General features: G+C 35.1%; 1 long non-coding RNA gene across 1 annotated transcript; it reads left to right on the forward strand.

Annotated features, from left to right (window-relative positions):
• Positions 1-15,819: 15,819 nt before the first annotated feature.
• Positions 15,820-17,596, forward strand: LOC106449709. Its single transcript, XR_001289250.3, has 5 exons — positions 15,820-16,165; positions 16,240-16,351; positions 16,435-16,531; positions 16,635-17,029; positions 17,247-17,596. It is a non-coding gene; the product is annotated as an uncharacterized LOC106449709 (long non-coding RNA).
• Positions 17,597-22,566: the final 4,970 nt, after the last annotated feature.

Below are 22,566 nucleotides of genomic sequence, written 5' to 3' on the forward strand. Positions count from 1 at the left end.
TACAAGAAAACATATTTTTTGCTAGGGCAGTATTCGTTGTAAATTCGTCGTAAACGGGGTGTTACGACGAATTAACGTCGAAAGACGTTTCGTTGTTAAACGTCCGTCGTAACGGAGGTTTCGTCGTAAACGACTCGTTACGTTTACGACGAAATATATTCCTCGTGAAGCACAGGGAAAGGATTCGTCGTAAACGCCACGTAAGACTTCGTCGTAAATCCCACGTAATTATTTCGATGTAAAGCACACGTAAATACTTTCGTTGTAAATCACTCGTAAACATTTCGATGTAAAATCCTCGTAAATATTTCGATGTTAATCACTCGTAAATGTTCGTTGTAAACTTCATGTAATGTTTACGAGGAGTTTACATCGTTTCTTATTATATTATTATTAATTAGTATATAATAGATTTTAATTTATATTTAATATTCAGAATTTAAAATAATTTAAATTTTAAAACAAAATATGAAATTGGAAAACATATTTTAAAAAGTCATACAATAATATTTAAATTCATAATACAAACAGAAAAAAAAACTACATATTGTCGAAGTAGTTGGTGGGGTTGCTCGGCTGTTGACGGGTTGGATCGGACTCTTGGGGATCTCGTGGTGGCATTCCAAGAGCGGCTCGTCTCTCACTCAACATTCTCTGCATAACCGGGTTTCCCACGGCCATCACGTCTAGCAAATCCTCAAGAGAGTCTAAACGAACCTGCTGGCTATCCATTTGAGCCTTCTGGCTATCCATTTGAGCCTTCATCTGAGCAGTCTCTTCATCCCGTCTCGAAGTGTATGACGAAGTTGCCCTTGCAACTTCGTTAACAGAGCCTATACCGACTATCCGTCCCTTCTTTTTAGGAGCCACCTATAAAATCAAAACATATATTAATATAGTTAATTATGTTAAAATATTTAAAATAATGTAAACTAAAATTTTAAGTTACCTCTTCGAAGATTCTGTCGACCTCTTGGGTGGACAATGTGACTGGTAATCCATCGGGAGACTCCTGGGTTAGTTGCGTCTCCCGTTCTTCAATCCGACCAGCCACTGTTCGGAAGAGTTTCTCAGATGCAGGATCCACAAAAACTCCGTCGGATGTGGCGTGAGTCATCTTGAATAGGTCAGACAGAGAAGGTAAGACTCCCGTCTTCTCGAACTACAAAAAAAAATTAAATTAAATATTATAAATTATATTAATTGAATATTTTAAAATATATATTTAAAACAAAACTTACAGCTTCTAGACGGACTCCTGCATGAGGTTTTTGTCCGGTTCTGTGAAGCATGGGCAAATGACCATCTTTATCCTTCGTCCTTCGAGAAGCCGAGCACGAATTGGCCTTTCTGATCGAAGAGGTGTGCTCCCAATAGGCGATGAGGCCATCCCACACATCCGTCGTGAGCTCAGTGGGCTTTCCCTCATACCCGTAGATCTCCCACTTGTCCTTCCAATCAGAGACTGTGTTGCAGAGGCGTATCTTTGCCTTTGCAACGAATTCCGCCTTCACCCTCTCGGTGATTCCCAAAGACCAATGCCACTTTTGCTGAAACATAAAAATTTTGAAAAAATTACAATTAATAATAAATATTAAAAAAATATATATATATATATAAAAGTGAAAATTTAATTAAATTTAAAAATCTTACCGCAAAACATTTAAACCACGTGATCTTAACGTGATTTGGTGTCTTGCTCCAGTTCGGGTATGCCCCGTCGTAGTAACCCTTAATCGTCGCCGAAACGCTCCGGCTAACACGGTTGTTAGCCCCAAACCTGAAAAAAACAATTTAACCGTTACAAAATAAAAATTAATTAAATTTTAAAGTAATAAAAATTAATAACTTACCAATAAGTTCCTCGGGGTCTATCGGGGTCTAGAACATCCAAACCCTCCCGTCCAGGCTGGGCAAGCAAATCCTCCACCGTATATCTCGCGAAGGGAGCATATGAAGGCACACGCAAATCCGGATGAACTGCACCTTCTGGGACAGGCTCAGGTGCAGCCGCTGGAGGAGGAGGTGGAGGCATCTGCGGTGGAAGAGGAGGACTCGAAAAAACTCTCTGAGAAGTCTGAGAGTCTGGAACTGCATCGGAAGACGATGGACCGGAAGAAGATGTACCGGAACCATCGCCAAACAACTGGGCATAAGTAGGTGCTGCTGGTTTCCTTCTAGGAGCCATCTAAAAAAAATTTAAATAAATTTAATCAATTATGACGACATAATTAAAAAATTATTCCGTTACCTAACTAATCACCTAAACTATAGGATTCCGTCATCTAACTAATCACCTAAACTAATTATCTAAATAATCACCTAAACTAATTACCTAACTAATTAATAACCTAAACTAACTTTAAAAAAAAAAAAAAAAAGGAGGGAAGAGAATGTACCTTAGGGAGAGGAGAGGAGTTTAGGAGGAATGGACGAGGCAGCCTCGTCTCGGCGTCCCAATATATAAAAATGTTTCGTCGTAAACGCGACGTAACATTACGACGAAGTTACCAGGCCCGCGTTTTTTCATTTACGACGAAGTTACCAGGCCCGCGTTTTTCGATTTACGATGAAATTACGTCGAAACGTCGGTTTACGACGAATTTACAAGGTCCACGTTTACGACAAAGTTACCAGGCCCGCGTTTTTCCATTTACGACGAAATTACGTGGAAACATCGGTTTACGACGATTTTACAACGCTTAACCCTAAACACCGAGAATGAAATCCCTAAACCCCAAAGTCACATATCATCTAACATCATATCTCTTCTTCTCTACTACTTTGTGCTCTTTCTCCAACTTAAACTCTAAAACCCTAAAACTCCAAATAATTTTTTTAAAATTAACACAAATACATATTATATAAAACAACATTTGTTACACATACATTAGGATGGTAAAAAAACAATATTTCTTTAAACATACGTTACAATAGAGAAATACAACATCAGAGACATATATTACATCACTCTAAATCGTTTTCGTTCTCATCAATATTACATCACTCTAAATCGTTTTCGTTCTCATCACTATCATTACAATCATCATCGTCGCTTCTCTCGAACTCGTCTTCACGTGCTTCATCTGTCGCATCTTCGGGAATATCTTCATATTGAAAGTTTTGCGGGTCGATCAAAAGGATTTCATCAGTTGGTTGTTCTGGTACCTCAACTTCATTGATAGCGTCTTCTTCTTGCAAGGGCGGTTCTTCTCCAGCGACAATGCGTCCACGAGGTGTAATTTTGATAGCAGCTAACCAGTTTATCCCGGAAGTTCGAAGCCGAGGATAAGGAAGGAAGCTTACTTGCTCGGCTTGTGAAGCTAAAATGAAAGGCTCAAATTTGTTGTATCTTCTCCCAAAATTGACATCCACAACACCAAATTTGTTATACCGAATCCCTCGGTTCACAACAGGATCGAACCATTCACATTTGAAGAGGACGCATTTTAGCTTCAATAACCCCGGAAATTCCACTTCAATAATCTCCTGCAAGATCCCGTAAAAGTCCGTTTCACCTTTCACACATATTCCGTAGTTACTCGTTGCCCGATGTCTCCCATACTCGTATGTGTGAAAGGTAAATCCTCGTGTGAAATACATAGGTGATGTGGTGACCTTTGCAACTGGACCTTGAACCAATTCGTGAAACCATACGGGATAATAAGGATCGTCATAATCAACCTGCCAAAAGCAGTTATTCTTAATTAATATTGAAGTATCAAAACACTTACTTAATTAATCAATGTATGAGATATATTACGTACCTGTGATTTTAACCACTTGACAAAGTGCTTATCTTTACGTGTGTCCACATCAGTTGCAGATATTCCTGGTATTGCTTCTTCAACTTGAGATACAAACATGCTGCAAATTAAACAAATAATCAAGTCATACATAATTAACTGCAATTCATATAATTAACATTCACAAAAATATTTACCTTTCAAAGTAACGGGTCACTGCATCCTCGCAGTTGAGCAGAATATAAGTGTGGGCACTATGTTTATCCTCTTCACATGACCACCATACTTCTTTCGTTTTACCACCAAACCGTGCAATTTCGCAGAAAATGTCAGGAACACCATCAATTGGATATGATGTCGGTACTCCACCATCATCATATCTTCTAGGAACTCTTTTCCTCGTACGAACAGTTGGAGCAAAGTAGTATGATGTGAAGTTAGATGTTTCGGCTGTCAAACTTCCCGCAACTATTGAACCTTCCACCTTTGCAAGATTTCTTGCTTTCCCCTTCAAATGTTTCATCTGTCGCTCATACGGATACATCCATCCGTTGTGAACAGGTCCACGAAGCAATGCTTCATACGGTAGGTGGACAACTAGATGCTCCATGACGTCAAAAAATGAAGGAGGAAATATCTTCTCCAGGTTGCACAATATGATCGGAATGTTATGATGAAGTTGTTCGATGACTTCTTCCTTGAACGTACGTGTGCTGAGATCTCTGAAAAAAGCGCCGATGGCTGTATATTGCAAAAGTAATCAAATTAATAACATTTCATAACATATGTATATATATTAACGTTTTATAATTACCTGCAAGTGCTTCATGGACATTTGCTGGAAGGAGCTCGGCAAAAGCAAATGGAAGTAGTCGTTGCATAAACACATGACAATCATGACTCTTCATTCCGGAGAACTTTTGACCTCGTTCAACACATCTTGACAGATTTGAAACATAACCATCAGGAAACTTAACTTCTGATGCAACCCAGTCAAACAAGGTTGTTTTGGCTTCTGATGACAACCGGAAGATGGGAACAGGAACGTTTCCATTGCTCTTGATATGTAACTCACTTCTTGAGCAAATATCAGGTAAGTCCATCCTTGACTTTTTGTTATCTTTTGTCTTCCCAGGGACGTTAAGTAATGTATTCATGATGTTCTCAAAAAAGTTCTTCTCAATATGCATGACATCCAGATTGTGGCGTAAGAGAAGATCCTTCCAATAGGGTAGCTCCCAAAATATACTCTTCTTATGCCAATTGTGAGACACACCATATCCATCAGGCATATTTCCAGGAACATGCCAATTTCCTCCAACTTTAACTGTTTCCTGAGCTCCGTAATAATCAATGTCTGCTTCGATCTGCTGGCCGGTGAGATATGGAGGAGGACCGTCTCTGACAATTTTTTTGTGCCGAAACAATGTCTTATTTCTTCTGTACGGATGGGCAAGTGGAAGAAAGCGACGATGACAGTCAAACCAACAACTCTTCCTACCATTCTTCAGTTGAAAAGCATCCGTCGATCCAAGACAATATGGACAAGATAATCTTCCATGTGTTGTCCAGCCAGACAACATCCCATAAGCAGGGAAATCACTTATCGTCCACAGCAGAACTGCTCGCATCGTAAAATTGTTTTTCAAGGAACAATCGTACGTCCTCACCCCTTCTGACCACAATTGCTTTAGCTCTTCTATCAACGGTTGAAGAAAAACATCAAGAGACCGTTTTGGATGCTTCGGCCCAGGGATTAATATGGTCAAAAATAGAAATTCTTGTTCCATGCACATATCCGGCGGTAAATTGTACGGCGTAAGAATGACTGGCCACAAAGAATATTGTCTACCAGACATTCCAAATGGACTAAATCCATCGGTGCATAACCCAAGATAGACATTCCGAATATTTGTAGCAAAATCTGCGTGTACCTTGTTGAAATGTTTCCACGCTCTTGCGTCTGATGGATGTGCAACCTCACCATCTCTCTGGACATGTTCCGCATGCCACCTCATCGACGCAGCAGTCCTCTCAGATTGATATAATCTTTTCAATCTGTCTGTAATTGGTAGGTACCACATCCTTTGGTACGGTACCCTATTCCTCCCACGGCCTTGCGGTTTGAATCGTGGTTTTTTGCAGAATCGACACTCTTCTAACTTGTCATCTTCTTTCCAGTAGATCATGCAGTTGTCGATGCAAACATCAATCATCTCCGAAGGCAACCCAAGACTATAAACCAAAATTTCTGAATCTCATAATAAGATTCAGCAGACATGTTGTCTTCTGGCAAATACTCTTTAAACAACTCCGCCCATGCATCCATGCAATTCTCAGGTAAATTATGATCCGTTTTAATATTCATCATCCTAGCTGCTAGAGACAATTTAGAGAGACCTTCTATACAACCAGTGTAGATTGGTTGATTTGCAGCATCTAGCATTTCATAAAACCTTTTTGCATCCAAATTAGGTTCTTCTACATTTCCAGTTCCATCAGCTATTGTTGTAGTCAGAGCCGGTCCTAGAAATCTGTGGGCTACAAGCTAAAAACAATATGTGGTTGGGTTGGTTCGAACTCTTGACCTCACCAAACTTATAAGGGAACACTTACCATGAAGGCTAGAGGAAGTACTCACAAAATTGCGGCCGAATTATTATTTAATATTTGGCGGCTGGAAGCATGTGCTTCATCCGCTTCCGTTCAAGGCCGGCTCTGGTTGTAGTTGTTTCTAAAAATGCATCACTAATCATATCTTGAACCCTATCATGATCTACCATCTGCTCATGATCTTGATGATAATTATATTCATTATGCAAATGATTCGGTTCTTCACTATGATGACCATCCTCAAAATGATTATTACTACTACTAGCTTCATTTCCCCCATAACCCTCTCCATGTTTATACCAAATGTAGTACTGTGGTGTAAATCCTCTGTTTACTAAATGCTTCCATACAGTTTCACTACGTGCAAATTTTGAATTCTTGCATTTCCGACTGGGGCAGAACATCTTACCGCTTTCCTGTGTGATCGGTGTACAGCCCGCCTGGTGCATGAATGTCTCTAGCCCGCTCAGAAATGCGTTGGTCACCCTCCCGTCGGAATCTTTGTGCAAATACATCCAACTCCGTAACTCGTAAATACTACCGCCACCGGCCATTTTTTCTTAGATTTTTTTTTGAAATCTTTTTTTTTCTGATTTTTTTTTCGGATTTTTTTCTCCCGTTTGTGTGTTGTGAGGAAGAGAGTTGTGGGAAATGACATATATATAGAGAAATTTTCGAGTTGGGTAGTTGAAATATAACAACGATTTTACAAGGAATATTTTGCATGGATTTTACATGGTTTTAACATATTATTTACAACGACTTTATGACGAAATTAGGTAAGTTAAAGCACATTTAATACACGTTTTCACATAAATATAACGGTAACATGCTTCGTTGTAATGTCGATGTAATGATTACGACGTATTTCTCATTCCACGTACATTCGTCGTAAACTTACAAGGAGTTTACGACGAAATCAGTTCGTCGTAAATTTACATGGCGTTTACGACGAAAGTTAGATTCCTCGTAATTTCGTTGTAAAGGCCATGTAAATTTACGACGAAATATTTTCGTCGTAAATGTTCGTTGTTATGGGCACGTTTTCTTGTAGTGTTTGCGCAATGATTCATGTACAATTCTGTTAACTGGTTTGCAGGGAATAGGTGTCGATGCTCAGGTTGATATTGAGCTACATCGGTCCCTTGCTGAGATTGTTGGGAATACCTACGCCTTCCAGCTCAAATTAAAGGATTTCAATTTTACTTTAAAGCACCAAACCTTCACCATTTCTCGCATTTTCCCGGCGTGAGAGCTTGCACCTATGACCAGCCGTTGTGGTTAATTTTTTGTCTCTTTACCTAATATGAATTTGCTGATCTCTAAAATATATTGTCTCTTCCCAGCCTTTTTTGTAAATGTTGGCCTCTTTGCCTAATGTAAATTTGCTGCTATCTAAAATATGTAATCTATGTGTTTGTTGCCTTATTAATAGGAAGGTGCACAGGTCCTCGAAGCAGTGCAGCCTGAAGTTGTGGCACAAGGTTCAGATCCAAAGTTGATAAGACTTGCAATGTTGGAGACGAGCTATCTACATCTGATGGTTTACTTGCCGGACGGCTTCTTTAAGTTCAAAAGTGCAGACCGAAACGAAAGAAGAGAGGTTTCTCGCTCGGCGCCAAAAGCGCACTATGCTCCGTTTTAACAAATGAGAGTTTTCGGTGTAACCGGTGAACCACGCGAGCTGGTTAGATGTGTGGGACAGAGGGCTCGTAGTACCTGCATCAGAGGAAGAACAAGCTGCTTCGGATGAGAATGCTCCGAAGAAAGCACATTTGGAAGAGTCCAATACTAGGACTTAAACAACCATGTCTTCTCTTTATGAAATAATGCATTAGCATCTCTCACTTTTCTTTTAATCTATTTCCTTTTTTTTTAACTCAGTGTGGTAGTTGTTGTTTCGATTAGTGATAAAGCATCTTTTCAATTTTGTTTAAATCTATTCCTCTTTTTTTTCTAAAAAACTCAGCGTGGTGGCTGTGGTTCCAATTAGTAATGAAAATCATTTACAAAATAAAACATTTACATCACGTGTATCTGTAAAGTCAGTAGTCATGCACTCTTGCATATAATGTGAGAACTTATTAAATCCCTAGTCTATCTATCTAACAATACTAAAAATTGGATATACTCAAATTCTAGCTATGCTACGTAGGATTAATAATTCAAACCAATAGAAAAGAGCCAGCTGGCCCATCTAACCTAAGCATCCTTCTTTCTTCAGTTTTTGTCGCCGTACATCTAACCTAAGCATCCTTCTTTCTTCAGGTTTTGTCGCCGTAGTGCTTACAGCTTCTTTTCCACTTCCTCCATTTTCGTCGCCGTAGTGCTTACAGCTTCTTTTCCACTTCCTCCATTTTCGTCGCCTTTCAGCTTCTTTTTCAGATTTAAATCGCTATCCAACTTCTCCTCCTCCCACTGAATACATCTATTATTGCATTCATTATTCATCAAATCAAAGACAGCAACTCCACAAATTACTATTCTACTTCCCCTCTCCACCATATACATACACGCCAATGTCGCCACTCCCTAATACTGCTCAAATCATTTAGGAGTTGGAGTATGAACTGGAGGGGAGCATAAATGTCTGTCCATAGCTAGGTACTACTTCTTCAGTCCCATCTATTTTATGTTTTATGTCAAAGAAACTATTTGCATTAGGATCTCTAACTAATGTGTTTCAATCTGTCCATACCGGACTTTCCGAACATCTGAAACCTTTTTATCTTATTTTCTCAGATCATGGGCCAAGGAGGAAGGAAAGAGAGCGCTACCGAATCTACCGATCCGCTTTGAAAGTCAGGTTTTCATGTCAGTCCTGACTTTGTGGCCTTTTCTCATCCGACTGAAGAACACTAGGTAAAATTTATTTTAAGAAGCCTTCTATTTGATTGAAATCTGGCTCCTCTCATTCAGTGTTTCCCAATTTGTTTATATCAAAGTGCTGCAACTGTAATTAACATCTCAAGCAACATAATATTGCCCAATCAGATGATATGGAATTACTGTTTTTCCTTTCAGAGCACGAGAATAGCAAAAGTTTTTCGTTTTTAATATCTGGAAGCTGCTCCCTACTCCACATTCGTTGTCCCTAACTCTCCTCTCTATTATGCCGCCGGCCAAGGCCGCCACGAGGTAAACCAGTTTGTAAGATCTCAGAGATTCCAACAAGTTCTGACCTTTATGGTAATGCTGAATTGATTATGATGATCTTAATAAAGCTTTTGTTGTGTATATTCATAAATAGTCATATCTGTTGGTGGAATCAGGAGTTGTTATCATCAATCTCTGGAACTACCGCGGAAAGGTAATAGCTCTCTTGGTACTTGGCATTTTCTTATCGATCATCAAAGTAATATGAATACAAGCGGTTCTGGAAACAGACGGCTTTGATGCAAGCTTGCCAACATGGTCATTGGGAGGTCGGTTGATTCTCATTCATTTTGGTGCTAATGTAAGCACTTGATAAAATTTTATTCTCACAGATTGACATAGTGATTTTGTTTTATTATTAGGGTTGATATAATCACATACCATATTAGCTTAAATAGTAGTACTGCTCTGTAACTTGCGGCTCAAAATGGTCATCCTCGGTATAGCAGGATATTGCTTTCCGAGTATATAATAAGTGTCCCCAATTGCTGGAGCCTGTCGAAGAGTTACTAATCCTCAGTTGCTGGATTTGATAGAATGTTTAATAGTGTTTTGAAATAGTTAAAGCTTATGGCTTCAGTTGACATGATTAGCTGAAGATATCTTTCAAATGTATGCAGTGTTCTTCACGAGGTGATAAACAGAGCATCAGATGGAGGAATAACACCTCTTCATGTGGCGGCTCTGTAGGGAGCTTTTGTTGCTCATGTCATTGTGGAAGATGGAAACACCATAGATCTTATAGGTATTATCATATTATCTGATTGATGCTGAGATTTTTAAGGGATATTTTGGAGGTATACTATGTTTTTTCCTCAAATCTTTCTCTGTTAGTAACTGTATACACACACTACTATGTTTGTCATACAAATTTAGATCCTGAGACAAAGGCATGGTTAGAGCAACACAAACATTTTGTGTGATCACCTCCTCCACCAAGCGCATGCATATGAGATTATGACTGTGAACAACAGTACAGCACGGTTGGCCTCCGAAATAAGTTACAGGGAAAAAAAAATTTTGTGTTGCTCTTGGTTTTCTCACTCACGCAGCACATGAGAATTAATTTGTATATAAACAATTGAAATGTTTGGTGAGCCACTATTCTACTTTATATCGATGTGTACGGTTTAAATGTTTTGACTGCATGTCAATTTGTGTTTTATAAATAAAGTGGATCAAATATGTTACCATTAAAAACTAAGTCAATGCAATGTTTACGTAAGTCGTAAAAAACAAAAAGAGATAATTAAACTTAATATGAAGCTTAAACTAAGTTAATACAACAAAATAAATTGAATATGAACAAAATGAAATTATATCCCAACTATTCACACGGTATTTGATTTTGAATTATTTTATAGATTTACATCTTATATTGCTACCATATTCGTCTGTCCTTCTATACGAGATGGATAAAAATTGTGTTCAGACAATTACTGAGCACTAAAGCCCTCCGAAAAAATAACCATGCTACTCGCAATCATCAATCTCATAATATATAGAAGTTAAAAACCCAGTTTAATTAGGTAAATTTTTTTTTAGGCCAAAAAATGGTAACTATGTTTCATTATGCTAATTTCTATTTTGTACCACTTTTTCCTCTAATGCCTTTTACTATTTTCGAAAATAAATCAAATAAATAGTTTTACAAACTAAAAAAATAGAAAAATAGTAACTAGTGATAAAATACCCACATGAACTTAGTGATATTTTTTTCGAGTTCTAAAAGTATTTAAATCATAATTTCAAATTATGTTCTACATAAAGTAGAATTGGCAGTTTACGAAGTAGAAAATAAAATCCACTTTTTTATTGAATCTACTATGTTTAGAATACGTGATCTACATAAATAATAATACTCTAAAAATATTTAGAATACACATTCTGCGCTTAACATATCGCTCTAAAACCTGTATAAATCAAAATCTACACATTACTATAAATCTAAAAACTTGTAGAAAATAAGTTCTACATATTTACTGCATTCTACATATAAGAATAATCAGTTCCGAAAAATATGGAAAAAGAATATTTGAAAATATTTAGTTTTCATATATGAAAAACAAAATTCAGAAAAAAAAGAAAATCATGGGACATAAAGTGTATGTTTAGTTTTTTTTTAATTTGAGGATTTTAAATTTTTTCTTTTATTTTAACTACTTTAAATATTTTTAAAATTTTAATATTTACAATTGTTTTGTTAATTGTAATTTTGAATTTATATTTGAATTTGATGGCATTATTGCCATTTTGAAAATAATTAGTCTAATAGGACATAAAAAAATAATTTTCTCTTTTAATTATATAACATATCCTACAAAACTAATGCAAAAGAATGGAGAAAAATAAATGTGCTAATAACACCGTCAAAATGATTTACTTCCATTGTACCATTGATATTATTGAAACTTTAAAAGAAAAATTGCAATATAAAAATGATTTATGGATGTCAGTTTCAAAAAAAAAAAAAATTGCAATATTAAAAATGTTCTACACCACAATGGATAAGAGTAAGACGAATACAACAAAGAAGAAGACCAAACTACATTCCCCCGATTTTTTAAGTTGCTCATTTTCTTGATTTAAAAATTATAAACATTTAATGATAACACAAAGAGAAATTGCCAAAAATACAATTTTCAAAGTACCACTTCTGATGTTTACACTAATCAATTTTACCTTCATCTTTAATGAAGGTTAAAAGACATTTATAACCATTGAATTAACTTTGACTAAAAAAAACATAAGTTTAACTAATCTAAACATAAAACATCAACTATAAACCCTAAATCATCAACTCTAAACCCTAAACCATGAAACCTTCAAATCTAAACCCTAAAACATCGAATGTAAACCCTAAACCCTAAATCGAAACTTAGAACATCAGCTCTAAACCCTAAACCCCGAAACATCAACTCTAAACCCTAAACCCCGAAACATCAACTCTAAACCATGAACCCTAAACCTTCAAATCTAAACCCTAAAACATAAAGTCTAAACTCTAAACGTAAAACCTAAACCCTAAACCCTAAACCCTATATTTTTCTGAAATTCGAACCCTAAACCCTAAACCCTAAACCATCAAATTTAAACCCTAAAACATCAACTCTAAACCCTAAACGTAAACCCTAAACCCTAAAACCTTAAAACCCTAAACCTTCAAATCTAAACCCTAAAACATCAACTCTAGGGTTTTAGGGTTTAGGGTTTATGTTTACGGTTTAGGGTTTAGAGTTGATGTTTTAGGGTTTAGGGTCTAGGGTTTAGAGTTGTAGTTTAGGGTTTAGGGTTTAGAGTTGATGTTTTAGGGTTTAGAGTTGAAGGTTTTGGGTTTAAAGTTTAGAGTTAATGTTTTGGGGTTTAGGGTTTAGAGTTGATGTTGCAGGGTTTTAGGATTTATGTTTAAGGTTTAGAGTTGAAGGTTTAGGGTTTAGGGTTTAGAATTGTTGTTTTAAGGTTTAGGGTTAATTTTTTAGGCTTTAGGTTTTAGAGTTTAATTTTTAGAGTTTAGGGTTGATAGTTTAGGGTTTAGTGTTGATGGTTTAGGGTTTAGAGTTGAAGTTTAGGGTTTAGGGTTTAGTTTAGGGTTTAGAATTGAAGGTTTAGGGTTTAGGGTTTAGAGTTGATGTTTCAGGGTTTAGGGTTTAGAGTTGGTGTTTCAGGGTTTAAGGTTCGTATTTCAAAAAAAAATAAAGTTTAGGATTGATGGTTTAGGGTTTAGGGTTCGTATTTCAAAAACAAATAGGGTTTAAGATTGATGGTTTAGGGTTTAGAGTTGAGTTTTTGGGTTTAGGGTTTGAATGTTGAAATTGTATAATTCAAAAAAAAAAAAAAAATTATTTTTTAGATTTTTATTTATTTATTATATATGTAAAGAACAAGGGCATAAGAGTCTTTTGGCACTTAAAGAAGAAGCTGTTTTTGAAAATGTCCCTTTAGTGTTGGTAAAAAAAAAAGTGCTAGCATGTAAGTGGTAAACATGTAATTTTCCCATTCTTTTTTCCCTTCAGCATACAATTTGTGTTAGAGGAAATTACATGTTTAACACTTTCTTGCTATCACTTTTCATTTTTACCACCACTAAATTGACATTTTCAAAAATACCTTATTCATTAAGTGCCAAAAGACTCTTATGCACTTGTTCTTTATATATATAATAAATATATATTTAAATAAATAAAAATCTAAAAAATAAAAATATATTTTTTTAATTTTTTTTTCGAATCATGCTATTTCGAAATTCAAACCCTAAACCCAAAAACTCAACTCTAAACCCTAAACCATCAGTCCTAAATGCTATTTTTTTTTTTGAAATACGAACTCTAAACCCTAAACCATCAATCCTAAACCCTATATTTTTTTGAAAGTCAAACCCAAAACCCCGAAACATCAACTGTAAACCCTAAACCCCGAAAAATCAACTCTAAACCCTAAACCCTAAACCATGAACTCTAAACCCTAAAACATCAACCCTAAACCCTGAACCCTAAACGTCAACTCTAAACCCCTAAGCCATCAACACTAAACCTTAAACTATCAACACTAAATCCTAAACCCTAAAAAGTAAACTCAAAACCCTAAACCCTAAAAAATTAACCCTAAACCCTAAAAAATTAACCCTAAACCCTAAAACATCAACTCTAAACCCTAAACCCTAAACCTTCAACTCTAAGCCCTAAACTATAAACCCTAAACCCTAAACTTTAAACCCTAAACCCTAAATCCTAAACCCTAAACCCTAAACCCAAAAACCGTAGAGTTGATGTTTTAGGGTTTAGATTTGAATGTTTAGGGTTTTAGGGTGTAGGGTTTACGTTTAGGGTTTAGAGTTGATGTTTTAGGGTTTAGATTTGATGGTTTAGGGTTTTAGGGTTTACGGTTCGAATTTCAGAAAAATCTAGGGTTTAGGGTTTACGTTTAGAGCTTAGATTTGATGTTTTAGGGTTTAGATTTAAAGCTTTAGAGTTTAGGGTTTAGAGTTCATGTTTCGGGGTTTAGGGTTTAGAGTTAATGTTTTACAGTTTAGGGTTTAGAGTTGATGATTTAGGGTTTAAAGTTGATGTTTTAAGTTTAGAATTAGGGTTTAGGGTTTACGTTTAGGGTTTAGAGTTGATGTTTTAGGGTTTAGATTTGAAGGTTTAGGGTTTAGGGTTTAGAATTGATGTTTCGGGGTTTAGGGTTTAGAGTTGATGTTTCATGGTTTAGAGTTTAGAGTTGATGATATAGGGTTTAGAGTTGATGTTTTAAGTTTAGATTAGTCAACCGTATGTTTTTATTTGGCAAAGTTAATCAAAAGGTTATTAATGTCTTTTACCTTTCATTAAAGATGAGGGTAAAAATATTTAGTGTAAACATGAAAAGTGCTACTTTGAAAATTGTATTTTTGGCAATTTCCCAAAAAAAATTTTATTTTGCAAACCTAACACAAACAAAACCAGGAAGTTTTCGTCACTATTCTAACAAAATTTGTAAGAAAAAAAATATACAGAATATTTTTAGAAATTTAATGCAAAATCAAAAACACCTTAGAAAAGTATTTTTTTAGATCCAACATTTTTGAAATTGGAATAAAAATTCCAACAAATTTAACTTTCATGTATACTTATACTTCTAGAAAGATTGGTTTTATTGGTAAGAATTTAAATTCTTAACCAATAATTATACAATACGAACCAGAAAAATAGAATGAACAAATGAGTTAGGAAATCAAAAATTAAAATGATCAGAGTATTAACATATTTTACTGTAAAATATTTTAAATAATGTAATGTGTAATTTTATCATTATTTACATTTTGCGTTCTAATAACTTAAAACTCACTTTAGTAATTTATATTTACCAGAGTTTCGGATATACATATTACATATTTAAATAGAAATAACATAATACCTTAAAATAAATTAAGAATTTATGGAAATAAATCTGGGCTTAGCCCGGAAAAACCTCTAGTATTAATAAAAGAAACTTTTTGAAGCTCTAGGGAGTGTCTACCTCAACGAAAAAAATTTCTTCTAGAAAAAACCACGTAGCATTATTAATCGGGTTCATTACCCAATTATTACATCCGAACTATTACTCTAGCCCACACATTATTACTCTAGCCCATCCGAATTATTACAACCGACTAACCCATGCCCAACGATAAGAACCCAGGCATCTCCAATTTCTCTTCCTTGCCTCTCAAGTTAAAAATTCTAAATTCCATACAATATTAGAAATAGAATATTAAAATATAACAACAAATAAATAAATACTGTTTTCTCTCTCCTAGGCGCGCCAAGTCAGCATCCACCTAGGAAAGTCGAGCTCTGGCGCTGCTACACGTGTCCAGGTAAGTAAAGTTTTGCGTTTCATTTAATCAACGCGTAATAGGCTTAGATGGTTTGTTGTGGGAATGGGCTTTAGACTTGGTAAGTTTTCCGGCCCAATGAGAAGGAGTCCGTCCCTCTAACCCTAGCTGCAGTGAAGAAACGAAGTTCGTCTTCTTCTACGTGCGATGGCCAGACTGTGACTTTTGATGTTCTCTCACGGCCTGAAACGGTTTGATTAATGGCTTTGTGTTTAATCCCATTGATTCACACCTCCACGATGTGTCTTCAAAGCGTTGTTTGAATCTGGGAGTCGGTGTGGTTGTGGTATAAATATATGTGAGATCCCTCGCCTTACTCATCTTCTCTTAGTATCTCCTATATCTCTTACTAATTGACGTTGTTATAAACAGCTCTGGCTTTTGGAAGGTCTGTATGCGAAGAAGAGGTGAGCTCACCAATCTTGGACAAGAAGACAATGAAGAAAAAGCGTTTCCACCGCCCCACACCTCATAAGCTCCAATGGTTTGAATCGTATTCTCTCTTCTTCTCTACTCAATTGTTTTCTCCATCTCTTTCTTTCTGTTCTCTTATGGTTTTGTTTACAGAGCATATCAGCATCCAGATGAGCAACTTAGCATATAATTGGGTTTAGCCCCAAGACAAATCAAGATTTGGTTTCAGAACCAAAGAACACAGACGAAGGTTTTCAACTTTTTACTTTCTCTCTTCCTCGCTTTGTCTCTTCTCCAAAAAATAAATTAAAGAGTAGTCCTTAGTTTTGCTTCTCCATCGCTTCTTCTTGCAGGCACAACTCAAGAGAGCTGATAATTGTGCACTCAAGGAAGGGAATTATAGGATTCGTTATGAAAACGATGCCATTAGAGAAGCTCTCAAATACGCCACCAAAATTCTTACTTTGATGAACAGACGCTTTGAATCGAAAATGCTTAGAGAAGAGTGATGTGAACATGATTTTCAAATTTAGTTGGATAATAGCCATCACAGCAGAGATCAAGATGGGACGCAAGTTAAGAAAGACAACAACGGATGCGGTGGCGGAAATTCTTGTGGTGCCGTGTTCACGCGGTGGTTTGTGGCGAGGTGAGGAGACAAGAGGGATGAGAAGGGAGATTGAGCCTGTTGTCTAGAAGTAGATTACTGCTATCCGCACTATCAGAAGTTCTCTGACAATGTAAACCAGTAAGGTCCTTTCCAAATTGATTTCTGTTAACGCTTCTTAGATGGTTTTAAGGGATTGCTGAAGTAGACCATTATGAAAATCCATGGACCTCTGATTCATTGTATTTCCGTAAACTATTCCTGCAAAACTATTGTTCAATTGTTTAAAGCATTCATGGACCACAAAGGTCTTATTATTCATACAGCTTATTAATTGCTTCCAAACGTTTAATCTTAGGTACTGATTTTGACTTTTCAAGGGTATCTACAGGAGCATCACTTCCTCTTTCTACTTGCTCTGCTAGCCATCCTTCAATCCCTTGAAGCACATAAACATCAACTCCAAGAGTGAAGATAGCTTTTACATTCTTTTGAAAATAAGGTAGAAAGATGATGATCAAATTTTTAGTATGCTATTAGAAGTTATATTATTATTTTTTTTCTTTCTGATTTTAGTTTGATACATGGCTTATTAGATTCTGGTTGTTATATAATCTTTATAAGTTCGTCTCTTACATGGTTTAAATTGTGGTAGAAGAAAGGAAGAACAATTATATTTAAACAAGACGAAGTTAGTTATCTTCCTCATTTTAGCATGAATGAATATGCCCACTATAGTAAATATTTAATGTTATATACATATTTTATGTAAAGTTGGATGTTGGATGTTGGATGACCGAGATGTGAGCAGACGGTTTATGAAAAAACAAAAGACACAAGAGTGACTAAGCTATTAGGAAGTACTTAATTAACATACGTAAGAACACTTGAGTAAGCATAAAAATAAAACGTATGTTAATGCTTTGCTCTTCAAGGTTGAGGACAATAAACATAAAAACAAGAAGCATTTATAATAAATGGATGATATAATGATGGGGAATTTGCCAAAACTAACCCACAACTTGATTTTAACTCCAAACATATACCCAAACTTGAATCAAATGCAAAACTAACATAAAAATCTTTTGAAATTACAGCCCAACCCCTTGTGACCAAACAAAAAAACAAAAGCCATTTTTACGAATATAGCCCCAGTAAGTCGTCTGAGTCGTCTGAGATGTTGGAAGTCTTCTGGACGACTTCAAAGTAAGTCTTCTGGTGTAGATGATCTTAAAAATAATTTTTAAATTTAAAAAAAATATTTTGATAAGCGAAAAATTAAAATCATGTAATTATAAACAATTTTAAGTGATATAAATTAAAATATAACAAAATTGAATTGTTTTCAACATTGATGAGTGTAGGTAGTGAATCATGGTATTCTTTGGTCTAGGGTTTGACAACATATGTTATAGTATTGTATGTATTCTTAGGGTTAGATTTTGGAAAGCTTGAATGTTTTTTTGAAAAATTAAATTTTTACCTATACGTGTTTATTTTTGTGTATAGTAAACACTTTTGAAGTTTAAGTTGATTTTATGAAGTGTTTAATTAGTTAATTAAGTTTAGGGGTTATGTTTAGGGTCTAGATGACTTACATTTCAGTCGTCTGGTGAAGAAATTAAAACAGATGACTTACATGTAAGTCGTCCAAATATTCCCACCTAAAATTCTTTTAAAAATTAGTTTCCCGCTTAAATAATTTAAACCAGATGACTTACTTGTAAGTCGTCTGTGAGGTCTTCTATTTTAGTTTCCCGCTACAAATATTTTCATTTCCCGCTAAAAATATTAAAGTCTTCTGGACGACTTTCAAGTAAGTCGTCTAGATCGTCTGAATCAAAAATATTTAACCTAATTGGATTTTTTGTCTCCCTATATAAAGAAAAATTTACACATTCTCTCTCCTCTTCTCAAATGGCTGCAACAAAAATGTAATGTTCATCATTCTAAAACTCTTCAACCTCTCTAATCTCTTTGACTTGAAAACACCAAACTTTATATGAATTTTTCAGTTTTGTCTCATGTCTTTCTTACTAATCTATCTTTTTTGCAGGTTTTTAATCAAATGGTACTCATCTTCCACTCATTTAAAGGTAGATCTATTAATTTTAGATATGTTTTTTGTGTGTTCTATAAAGGTAGATTTATCTAATCTTCCACTCATTTTCTCTGTTTTTAAGCCATTTGAACGTTTTTGGATATGCAGCTTTTTCAGATCTGGATTTGATATGCAGGTTTTTCAGATCTGGAAGACTTCTGGGACGACTTACCTGTTAGTCGTCTAAAATATAATGCACTGACAACTTCCAGGAAGTCTTCCAGACGACTTCCAGGAAGTCGTCTGGACTTCCTGGAAGTCGTCTGACGAAGTCTCCCTTTCATAATAGATTTGAGCGTTTTGGTAAGTTTTTATGTCTGATTTTTCTTCATTTCGTAACTTCTCGTTGTATAAAGTTCTTACTTTTTTCTCAAACTAAAACTCTCCAAACCCACTCTAATCTCTTTGACTTGAAAACACCAAACTTTATATGAATTTTTCAGTTTTGTCTCATGTCTTTCTTACTAATCTATCTTTTTTGCAGGTTTTTAATCAGATGGTACTCATCTTCCACTCATTTAAAGGTAGATCTATTAATTTTAGATATGTATTTTTGTGTGTTCTATAAAGGTAGATTTATCTAATCTTCCACTCATTTTTTCTGTTTTTAAATCATTTGAACGTTTTTGGATATGCAGTTTTTTCATATCTGGATTTGATATGCAGGTTTTTCAGATCTGGAAGACTTCTGGGACGACGGACGACTGAATTGCAAGTTGTCTGGGTATAATATTGAAGTTTTTTTTTCGATTGCAAACTAACCTACGACGACTTACATGTAAGTCATCGGGTTTTAATAAAATATTGATATTTCAGTTTTCCACCAGACGACTGAAATGTAAGTCGTCCAGGAAAGTCAAACTTATGAAATAATCCAGTCAAATGCAAAATTAACCTATGACGACTTACATGTAAGTCGTCTAGGTTCTTTGGAGATTTTTTTTGTAACCAAACAAAAGTAGACGACTTATATTTCAGTCGTCTCAGAAAACAGATTTCAAAGTCAATTGTCAAAAATAATCTCTGCATTGACCAGACGACTATTGCTTTAAAAAAATAGTATATGAACTAAAGGTTATTATATTATACTATTATATTTTTCTATATAAACATTTTAAACAATATATTTTTGAGAGTTTCAAAATAAATAAAAAGATAATACGTAGTTGTAGATATAGATATAGAAGTTTAACCCATGTTAATAAATTCATTTTTGTATAAGAATATTATATAGTTTATGAATTTTAACCAATGATGAGTGATAATTTATTTAAATTAAACAATTAAAAAATAAAACTTGTTAATTTACCTATGTAATATAATTTTGTCATATTGAATTCATATAGCACTTCTATTTTTATATAATACATAATATAATTATAGAATTTATAGAAAATAGTATATAATTTTATTTTGGGAAAATTTTATGTTTACCACTTTCATGTTACCACTTTTCATCTTTAGCACCACTAAATGGACATTTTCAAAAATATATTCTTCATTAAATGGCAAAAGACTCTTATACCATTGTTATCTATATATATAATAAAACATTATTTAAATAAATAATAAATAAAATATTTTTTTTTTATGAATTCGAATTATACTTTTTCAAATTAGAACTTTTTTATAATTTTTGTAAAAATTTGTTTTTTATTTTTTTCAAAATTTCTTTTTGAGAATCAAAAATTATGTTTGAAACTATTTTTTAAAAAATTGTATATATATTTTTAAGTATTTATTTATATATTTATTAGAATCATAAATTTGACATTCGAAAAACCCTACCCCACCGTTCAACTCTAAAGGTAAGTCTAATTTAGTTAACCCTAAGAGTATAAATATATTTTACCCCTCATTAAAAATGAGGATAAAAATGATTAATGTAAACATGAAAAGTGATACTATGAATGTGGTATTTGTGGCAATTTTCCTTTTATTTTCTTGTTTTATAATAAAAATTTAGTTAACATTTGATTTATATTATTATTATATTACTAATTGCGAAATTAATTAATATGTTATTTTATAAAAAAAATTGAAAGCTTGAAGTAAGATTTTGTTAGATTCTTTCTCAACAGATTTTGTTATAATAAAAAAATTCAAATTTATAGTTGGTTTATTATTAATGTAAATAATCAAATGTCATATTAACTATTTTTAATTGGTCCTACTATGACTTGTTAATGATAGATAAAAATAAGACCTTAAATTAATAGATTAGATATGAGTCAATTTGGTGAATAACCAAAAAAAGCCATAAAGTTTTTTTTAAAACCATTGGACAATAAAATATTGAAGACGTTTTACAATTTTATTCCCAATACATTTATAAATACTACTACCACAAAAAAAAACTATATCACAAACCAGTAAAAGGCATCCATGGTATCCTTAACAAACCGTCACCTCATTTTCGTGTTAATAACATATCTAATTATTTTAAGAACTTCTTTATCACTTGAACACTCTGTCAATGGAGATGTGCCATTCTTACCTAAACATGTTATGATCACTAACAAATTGGTCACACGTGAAGGAATGGTCTTGCACTGCAGGAACAAAGGGAAAGATTTAGGCTTTAAAGCGATACTAGCTGATGAAAGTTTCGATTTCAGGTTTCATCTTAATATACGCAGAACAGCCGTGCATACCGTTGGAGATCGGCTTAGCACATGCATATTAAGAGCTAAGCTTAAAATCAGGCTCGGCCCGTTAAGCAACAATTGATGATTTCGCTAGAAAACAAAACGTACGTCGCTATAAATAGAAGACGTCAGACTCATTGAAAGGACAGTCGGAAACGTACAGAACAGAAAAGGAGAGCATCGCCTCTTCATCACAGACAAAGTCTTGGACGACCTCGGCCACTAGGCGAGCTCGGCCCAGACGACCTCAGACCATAAAATAGAAAGATACTTGTTTAGACGAACTGTTTAGACGAGCATCTTTAGTTCTTATAATTGACCGAGCTTGTTTATTCTTGACTATTAATACGAAAATCTCCACTCCCTTTACATCATTTATAAATATTACATCATCGACCAGATATGGAAACAACAATTGGCGCCCACCGTGGGGCAGGGGATTCTTCTTCACCTCAAGACAGCTCGGCAGTCACAGAACCCACAGCGCAACCAGTCGCCCCGATTTCTGCAACCACCGACCATCCTGGAATGACGAGCGCACAACTAGCTGCAATGACAATCTCGGACCATCTAGCCAACACCTCGACGCTTGTGGCGACGACCTCGGGCGAACCATCAATGGTGGCAACCTCGGACCATCTAGCGAACACCTCAACGCTAGTGACGACGACAATCCATCAATGGTGGCAACCTCGAACCATCTAGCTAACACCTCGACGCTAGTGGCGACGACCTCGGGCGAACCATCAATGGTGGCAACCTCGGACCATCTAGCCAACACCTCGACGCTCGTGGCGACGACCTCGGACAATCCATCAATGGTGGCAACCTCGGACCATCTAGCCAACACCTTGACGCTAGTGGCGATGACCTCGGGCGATCCATCAATGGTGGCAACCTCGGACCATCTAGCCAACACCTCGACGCTA

Source organism: Brassica napus, chromosome C9, assembly GCF_020379485.1.
Source record: "Brassica napus cultivar Da-Ae chromosome C9, Da-Ae, whole genome shotgun sequence".
Lineage (NCBI taxonomy): Eukaryota > Viridiplantae > Streptophyta > Magnoliopsida > Brassicales > Brassicaceae > Brassica > Brassica napus.